Source organism: Nyctibius grandis, chromosome 17 (assembly GCF_013368605.1).
Source record: "Nyctibius grandis isolate bNycGra1 chromosome 17, bNycGra1.pri, whole genome shotgun sequence".
Classification (NCBI taxonomy): Eukaryota; Metazoa; Chordata; class Aves; order Nyctibiiformes; family Nyctibiidae; genus Nyctibius; species Nyctibius grandis.
This window is the reverse complement of record NC_090674.1, coordinates 1,485,959-1,494,677: the sequence shown is the minus strand read 5'-3', so window position 1 is coordinate 1,494,677 and position 8,719 is coordinate 1,485,959.

The following is an 8,719-nucleotide window of genomic DNA, read 5'->3' as shown; positions in this document are numbered from 1 at the left end:
AGGCCGCGGGCATTTTTCGAACACCACCACCCCGCCCCCCCCCGCCCTTTCTCCTCCGCCTCCACGTCGCGCGGGTGGGGGGGGGAGGAGGGAGTATGCGCATGCGCCATCACCGTCCCGCGCCGCGAACACAAGGGCGGGGCGGGGAGCGCGCGCGGCGCCTCGGCGGCCATTGGGGGCTCTGCGCGTGCGCGGTGCCCGCCGCCTCACTGAGGCGTTTCCCGCCTCCGCCCTCTGAGGGCGCTAACGGGGGCGGCAGCCGCCGCCGGCGCCCGTCCCGTCCCGTCCCGTCCGGTCCGTCCCCTCAGCCCCGCCGGGCAGGGACAGCACCGCACCGCGGCCACCTCGCCCCTGTCCGAACCGAGCGTACCGGTTTTGGAGCGCCGCATCTTTGCTCCGGCCTCTTCCCGCCCTTTGCGGTGTCTCCAGCGCCTGCCCTCGCTTTGCCTCAGCCTTATTCTTTACCCCGCCGTCACTCTCATTAGCTCTGTAATTACCGCCTGCCTCAATTACACTCGTTCCATCGCTGAGATCGGGCTGCAAGCTGGAAATGTTCCGTCAAAACACGCTGACAAGTTCTCACTTGTGGGAAGGATCCTTTTTCTGCTGTTCCTTCACTTTGCTGTGTTTCAAGGCTGCTTCTTTACCTGCGCCTCAGCTGCCCGAGGTGACATTATCATTGCAAGGCAGAGCAGAGGTGTGACCCATGTTGGTATTTCACAGAATCATTTTGTTTGGAAAGGACCTTTAAGATCATTGAGTGCAACCATTAACCCAGCACTACCAAGCGCACCACTAGCCCATGTCCCTCAGCACCACATCTACATGGCTTTTAAATCCCTCCAGGGATGGGGACTCCACCACTGCCCTGGGCAGCCTGTTCCAGTGCTTGACAACCCTTTCAATGAAGAATTTTTCCCTAATATCCAATCTAAACCTCCCCTGGCACAACTTGAGGCTGTTTCCTCTCGTCATTTCCACCATCGTGGTTATTTCAGGTCTGTGCAGGGTATGTTGAGAGGTACTTTGTGTGTCTCTCATTGTGCTCTTGCTCCAAGTTTGTTTGTTTATTTTTTTTGGCTAGGCCTGTGGATTTTTGTTTGTTGTTGTTTTTTTTTTCTTCCCCCCAAATCCCTCTACTTTCCCTTCACTTGAGTTTAAGGTACAACTCCTCAATTCCCTCCCCTACCTATTCTTATTTTCTTTTCTGCCATAAGTATGCTTTCTACAAGCTGTCTCCAAATACACCACAGAACTTTTCATCTGTAGTCTCTTGCCCAAGCAGTTTCTCATCTTTGTTTTCTGCCCATAATCCTTACTCGTGTCCTGCCAACCTCTTTCTGTCCATTTGTGTTTTTACGGTTTGAAGATTGCACGGGCCCTAATACATTTATTTGGGCACCGTGGTGCCTTTTATCCCTCCTGTGGATGGGAAGCCCCTCTCTGAGCACTTTTAAGAAGGACTTACACGGTTCAAAGCACGGCAGGGGTGTCTTGTTTCTGCAATAGTGCCTTAACTGTTTCTTGTCTAAGCTTTTTCCAACTTTTTTTTCCCCCTTAGGTGGCTGCTGCAACACTGTACTATACCCGAGAGCGTCGCCTTCCAAAGCCAAAGCTGTTGTGACCAAGGCCTGGCCTTGCTCAGTGTCTTCTTCTCCACTCCAGATTATCTCTATGATGCTCTGCTTTCGTACAGTCCTTTGTCTCTGATGCCGAACAGCCCTGGAAGTGCCTTAGCCAGATGGCTCCACTTTGCTAAACATTCCTGTCTTGCTTGTGAGTTCGAAACAACGACTATGCAGCTGCAGAAAAAAAAAAAATGTGTTCTTTGGCCTTTCCCCCCCTTGCGGTGCCTCTCTGGCAGGAGGGGAAGGATTGGAAGGTGGAGGAGAGGGGAGCGACTGGGAATGTGCTCCTTTCCTGCCAGCTTTTAAGACATGAGGAAGGAAAAGATGAAATCACTGCAGCCGCCCTCCCCTTGCTCGCTGCAAGCCTTTGTGCAAAACCCCAGCACCTGCATCGGCTGAGCCACAGAGCTACCCTGAGATGCAAGCAGAGGAGGAGAAAAGCTTTTGTTGTCTCCTTCCCTGTTTTTTAATCTCGAAACCCACCCCAGAGGGGAGCTGCAGGCCCTGTGCATTCCTTTACAGCCACAGGCCTGCCTGGCCATGGCGGGTTTGTGCGAAAATGCCGCGGCTGGGGAAGGCAGCTGCATCAAACCCCACTACTCAATCTCCTCTCCCCTCCACCCCATTTTTTGGGTGGGTTCGTCTCATCTCTGTCCCCCTCCCTGTTCCCTCAGTGCTGCATGCAGGGTGTGACAGGAGCCAACTCTGAGTGAGGGCGCACAGGCGGGATGAACAGCGCCGGACAGGGAAATCCCTCGTTGGGGAGTCTCGCTTCAGCAGGGTCTGCTGTCAGAGTCGAACTGTGATTGTGTAGAGCACTATTGTCATCAGAACATACTGTTAATAAATACTAAACACTGTCAATGCCTTTCCTGCCCTCCCTAGTAGGATTCCAACTGGTATGTGGATTTGTTTCCCCCTCAAATCATTCAATTTGATCACATGTTTCTGCAGCCCTAGAGCTTTTACAAATTTCCCCGCAGCTTCACCTTTTGACTGTGCAGTGCAGCTTGCAGTTTAAACCAGATCATTTAGATCTATTGCTACTGTTCGCAAGGAGTAGCTGTAAAATGTGCATGTCGAGAGATTTACCGTTTCCACCCCGTATCCAGAGCAATGCCACGTGTTCTTGTTCTTCTGTTAGAAACATGAAACCTGTTGTGCTGCTGTTTTAAATGCATCTGGTCACAGAAACTCCATTCCAGGGGTCACAAGTCCCTCTGTTAATTTTCTTACCCTACACCAACTCATATTTTCCCCATTTTGCCACATTTTTTTACTTAAAGTGAATGCTTTTTTATTTAATAAATGCTTTTTTTTTATTTAATAAGCACTGCCCCTGTGTTGCTTAACAGCTACCTGCCACATATGGTACAAAACACAAGATTATTACCACCTTTTTTTATTACCTTTGTGCAACATTATACGTTGAAATCAGCTGCTGCCGATATGTTCTCAACCCTGCCAAGCTGAGCGAGCACAGCATCTTTTGTCACCAAATTCTGTTTTAATATCAGCCTGCAGCTCCAAACTTCAGCTCTGATTATATTCAGGCCTTGGTGTCATCACCCCAAGTTTTTGGTGAGTTTTTTCCTTTTCCATTTTTACCTCAACTTTTGCATTTGGTTTTATAAAGACTTTTATACATTTTTGGCTCACAGTCCACCTGGCTCAGGGAGAATTTGATCCCTTTCCCATTTCATCCCGTGTCCAGTCGCCAGCAGGCTGGGGAGCTCCTTCCCATCGCTTCGCTCTTTCATCCCCAAAGCTTCACGTTCTGCTGCTGCCGCTTCAGCTTCTGGTGCTTTGAAAAGAAAATAAAATATTATCTGAGAAGACCTTTAGTTCTGGTTATCCCTGAACGTGTATCCAAGGCGGGTTATTTTGGTTTGATGCCTTGAAGTTCCCGGTCAGCTGGTGGTGTGGCCGGCCACGAGGGGACAGTTGCTGCTGTTTTCAGCTTGACCTGGTGGATTTGCACAGGGAGTGGTGCAGAGTATAACTATCCCATAACCATCACAGAATCAAACCATTTAATTAACGTGGGTGTCTCGCATCCATAATCACTTTCCACTTGCAGTTTTAAGAGCCACACGCAAGCTTCTAGAAGCCTTTTGCCTGCCCAGGATGAAGCAAGCTCCTCTGCAGGACACAAAAGCACTAAGTGATGGAGGACTTACCTGTTACACAATGGTGTCACCATTCTGCACACCACATTCTGCAATCCCACACACAATTCTTGAGCTGCTTTTTACTTCTGGATTTCTTTTCCCTCTTTACATCTCCAGTAGAAATATGGACTTTTAGAAGAGATGAGGTGATGTCCTTTAACTGCAATTTTCCACTTTGTTGCTGGTATCAAAGACACATCTAATGATCACCAGAAAAACTTACTATTCTCTTCCAATTCAAGCTTACTCTCTCGTCAGGGGTAGAGTCCTACTGTCAGCCCTGTATTCCCTGTAATTCTGGGCAAAAATCACTCCATTTCTGATTTCAACTCAAAAAGGCATATTCCCTGCTACTTTGTGGCCTTCCAGACCACCTTTGATCTCTTTATTCTTTATCAGATTGCTAATAATTTTTTCTCCCTACTTTTCCCAGTGTTGCCCTACATGACCTCCCAGCTGATCTCTCTTGCTGCCTCTCTAACAGCTACCCTTAAGGCTTAACCCAGTTAGGTTTATCTTTTCAAACCATTTCCCCTTTTCCAAGTGAATAAAAATATGCTTAAATATACTGAAATTTGCTGCGTTTTGGAGCAAAGTTGACTTTATATATGTGATAGAAATATACCTGCTACTTGAGCTGACAGAAATTTGGAGCCTGAAACTGTTGTGGACTAAAGGCTGCTGCTTTTCTAGAGACGTTCTAATTCGAAATAGATCCTTATCGCTAATGAGGCAGATGCTATCATTCCTGGGAGACCAGTAACTGGAAGTTGTGATTTTTTTTTTTCCATAGCACTGTTGGCATTATAGCAATGATTTATTTTACCCAAAGCAGGCAAGTGGAAATGACAGCTCCTCTAAGCCAAGGAGAAGTTGAAGTCCACCAGCTCAGCGTTTCACACGGGGACAACACACCTCTTCCGAAGCTGCGTGTCCCTGCAGTTAACATCTGCCAGCCAGAATTTGCTAAATACCTTCACTCTCTCAGCCAAAACCTGTTTCTGATTAAAACTGGTTAGCAGCAGGCTGCAGCACGGAGCACATAGTGGCTGTTCCCCTCGCCCCGGCAGGTAACACCTTACTGTCATAACACCTCCCAGCTGGGATGTGCTTTTGCAGCCACAAAAGCTCATTTTTGGCTGCTGCACGTGCCCTGTACGCCCCCATGATCAGCAGCACGCCCAGTGTGTTCAACAGCCTGGCTCTGGCTTCTGTGCTGGTCTTGCAGCCATAAGAGAGCAGCACCATGCCAGTGAGCCTTGCTGGGAAGACAGAAGACCTTCAGGTTGAGCAGGAATTTAAAGTGTTCTTGGCGATGGCGCTTGCTTGAAGCGTAGGGTCAGCTCCAGTGCTGGCTCGCTTGTCTCTCTGTGGGAAATCTTGTCGACTGGCTTTTCTTTGAGATGTGTCAGCCACAGCCCAGGCTCCTGCTCAAAATATCCACCTTGTGATGTTGGAGGAGACCAGAAGGAGATGCATTTCCTTGGAGGATAGGTAAAACACTCGATTCCCCTGTTTGGCACAGAAGGCATATGAAATCCCTCGCGTTTGATGATCACGGTGTACGAAAACACCCAAAGGGCCATGCAGCAGGAGAACAGAGCTGCACGCTGCGTCCATCATCATAAATTCAGGGCACGGTGGTGCCACAACCCTGCAGAGCGCTGAAGAGGCCGGGCGCCCGCTCCCTTCTCAGGCCAAGCCGCTTTCAGTGAAGTACGTGGTTTCCCAGCACACTCACACACAACAGGAGGTGGCCAGGATGGACAGGTTATTAATTTTAGGCCATCTTTAATGTCACAGAACATTTGCACCAGGCGTTATTTCAGAATAGCTTATTCTGCAACACTGAAATGACCAATTGTCCTTCACGGGTGAGACCCGAAGGTACCAGCTGCATCTGCTGAGATGATCTTTTCAGCTCCCTTCCAGCTATTCTCCACAGCACTGTGATAAAACACTTATAACAGTGCTCAGCTCCATGTTCGTTAATGCTCTGTATCCCGCGAGCCTGGTACAACTCTGCTTCGTGACAACATCTGCTGTTGAACCTTGCAGAGGGCTGCAACAGGACAACCAAGCGTGCAAGAGCCAGGCTTTACCGTTCTCTCCGCTCACTCACTAATACAAAGATTTCCTAACATAAACCATCCACTGCCTTCCCCGAGCTCCCTCTCCCCTTTCCAATTTGCAACCACAGCACAACCAACCCTGCAGCTGGGACAGCAACTGCACCCTTGGACAAATTCCCCTTTGGAAAGCACTGAATGGAGAGGGAGCTGGTTTTACTTTGTTGCCGTTTCAGTGCACTTTCACAGCTGGAAATGAGGAAGAGAAACCAGTGCCAGCTGACAAAAGCTTTCCACAGATGACCGTTGGGCAGCCCTACAGCAGCATTTAAATAAGCAGGAGTTATTTTGGCAGACCACAGTTCCACGATGGTTACCTGCAGGCGGCAACCGGAGCCCCTTGGAAAAGACAAGGGTGGACAACTTTGAGTTAAGTTTCCTCAGATATTGGCAGGGATTTAGTCATGCTCCTGGAAGCCGAGTGGGCTAATCAATCTCTTGCTGCAGTTGCTTGCCCATCACCGTGGTTTTCCTGCAGGTTATGTATCCTCAGAGCTGGGATGGGACATGGGCAGCCAAGCAGGACCCTCTGGGCTGAAGCCTCCTCATCCCCAGGCTCCATCCTGTGGTTGCTGCAGCTTGCACGTGGCCCCCAGACACATCAAACCATTGCTTGGAGTCTCTATCAGCACATGGTGTCTCGTGCAACCCTCCGGGTTGGCACCTTATTAAAAGAAAGCAGCGTGCGAAGAGCTCACACTCCTGCTGACGCCGCTTGGCTGGAGATGCCGCTCAGTTGGCCTAGGATCAGGTAGCAGCAGAGGGCCAATGTCTTCCAGCGAGCAGAAAGGCCAAGCTCTCCCTGCCAGACCGACTGCAAAGCAGGAGCTCAGAGAGCTTGCCAGCCCAAACACCTCCTGACGGCTTCATCCCCACGTAGCGCACGGCAGCCCTGACCAAACTCCTACCACACGGCATCTCACCATCACGTACCTACCTGTGGCCAACGGCCAACTCACCTAAAGGTGGTTCAGTGCCTCAGGGCCAGACGTGTCGGATCTAAGGGCATAAGAGCGTTCTGAGGGTTCTGATTTTGAGCTCACTGCCCCCAAAGCTAAACCCTCTCGTGTCTGTGAAAAACATCAAGTGAGCAGTGCCAGGCACATGGCTGTAACAGCTTTTCTGCTCCGCAGCGAACGCTTCTGACGAGACAACCAGCTTCAGGTCCCTTCGTCTGTAAAAACGACTCATGCTGGAACGAAATGCAGCAGGAACAGTCACAGCCACCCTTGTGACAACGGGACGCCAACATCTGCAATTGGTTTTAAATATTTTCAGGATGCTCGGCGAGTTAACGGGACGTTTTAGAGGCCCTGTTTTTCCTTTATCAGAAAAAACGGTCTATAGGGTTGGAACCAAAAGCTCTGTGATTCTCAGGAACGCAGCAACAACCAGTGTAAGTTACTACTAGCTTAAATCTGCCTTGTGCACACTAAAAACTATCTCTGCAGAGGAATCCCTTCTCCCGAGCCTCTCCTGCCACACGGCCTCTTTGGCTACCAGCTCCTGCACCAGGGAGTGCTGATTCTGGGCAAAAGATTTTTCCATGCACCAAGGTCTGCTCCTGGACCCGAGGCTTCTTGAGAAAATAAAGTTAAAAACTGAACACGTTAACCCACACAGACAGAGCACAACATCTGGTATCAGTGTATTCCCTGACCTTGTTCACAGAAATGGCTGATCCATTTCTGAAAACACTTTCCTAGAAAGAAACCAGCCTTAGGCAGACACCTGGCCTGCAAATTTTCTGTTTGACTTCTTCAGGTTTGGGGACATTTTCAGCAATAAAGAGAAATGGGGACGTAAGCGATGCATCTGCTCCTCCTTGCCCGTGCCTTCGAGAGCGTGCACAGCCTCAGCATGAGAAGGGCTCCCAGCAGTGCAAATGGCTTCTAATACAGCTCTTTCCTGCTGAGCTGCATTAACTCCCTGCTGCATTCACGAGCCTGTCCAGAAAATGTGTTTAAAGGCCTTACACGACCAAGAGTGGGAAGAAAAAAAACCCCAACACACCCAAAGCTTTAGTATTCTTGGGGGAAATGTGCTGTTCTCCCTGCTTAGGCTTTGCTGTAACGTTAGGTAGGAGTAACCACAGCTCACCTCTCCTCACTTACGTAAAATGAGGCTCCCACAAATCACATTCCCACGGGAACCTCTTTTAATTAATTATCCCCTTTTCTGTTTCATATCTCTCTTAGTTTTTTGTATTTTAATACCCTTCAGGAGGAGACATTTTTGCAAAGATCTTCCGGGCCCACAGGCCACATCCTGAGGAGCCACAACAACCTGCAAACCTGTGCTGATCTAGAAGATGACTGAAAAGCAACCACATCTTGGTATGGGTGCAGGTAAGCAAGCGGCACGTGGCAAACAGCACAAGGGGAGCAGAGGAAGCCGTTTTGGTCCAAGACTGATGTCAGATGCGCTCCTTGCGGTGACATTTGTGGGGAAGCTGAACCTCAAGGTAACATACCCCCAGCTGGAGACCTCAAGGTCTCATGCAACAACTGCTCTCAGCACTCCCCATGCAGCTTAAAACTGATCTAGCTTCAGAAAACACAAAGCTTGCCATGCTGCAAACCCACCTTTTTAGAGTCTTTGGGTAATTCTGAAAAAAACCAACCAAACAAAACCCCGTAAAACCTCTGAAAACTCCCTTCCTGGCATTTGCAGGATGCTAACAGGGCAAGTTCTCACCTCCCTGGAATATTTAACGCTAAAAGCTCAAACAGGGAGGGGAGAGACTTTCTAATCTCTTTTCTACCTACATGCTCACCATTCCCATTCCCTC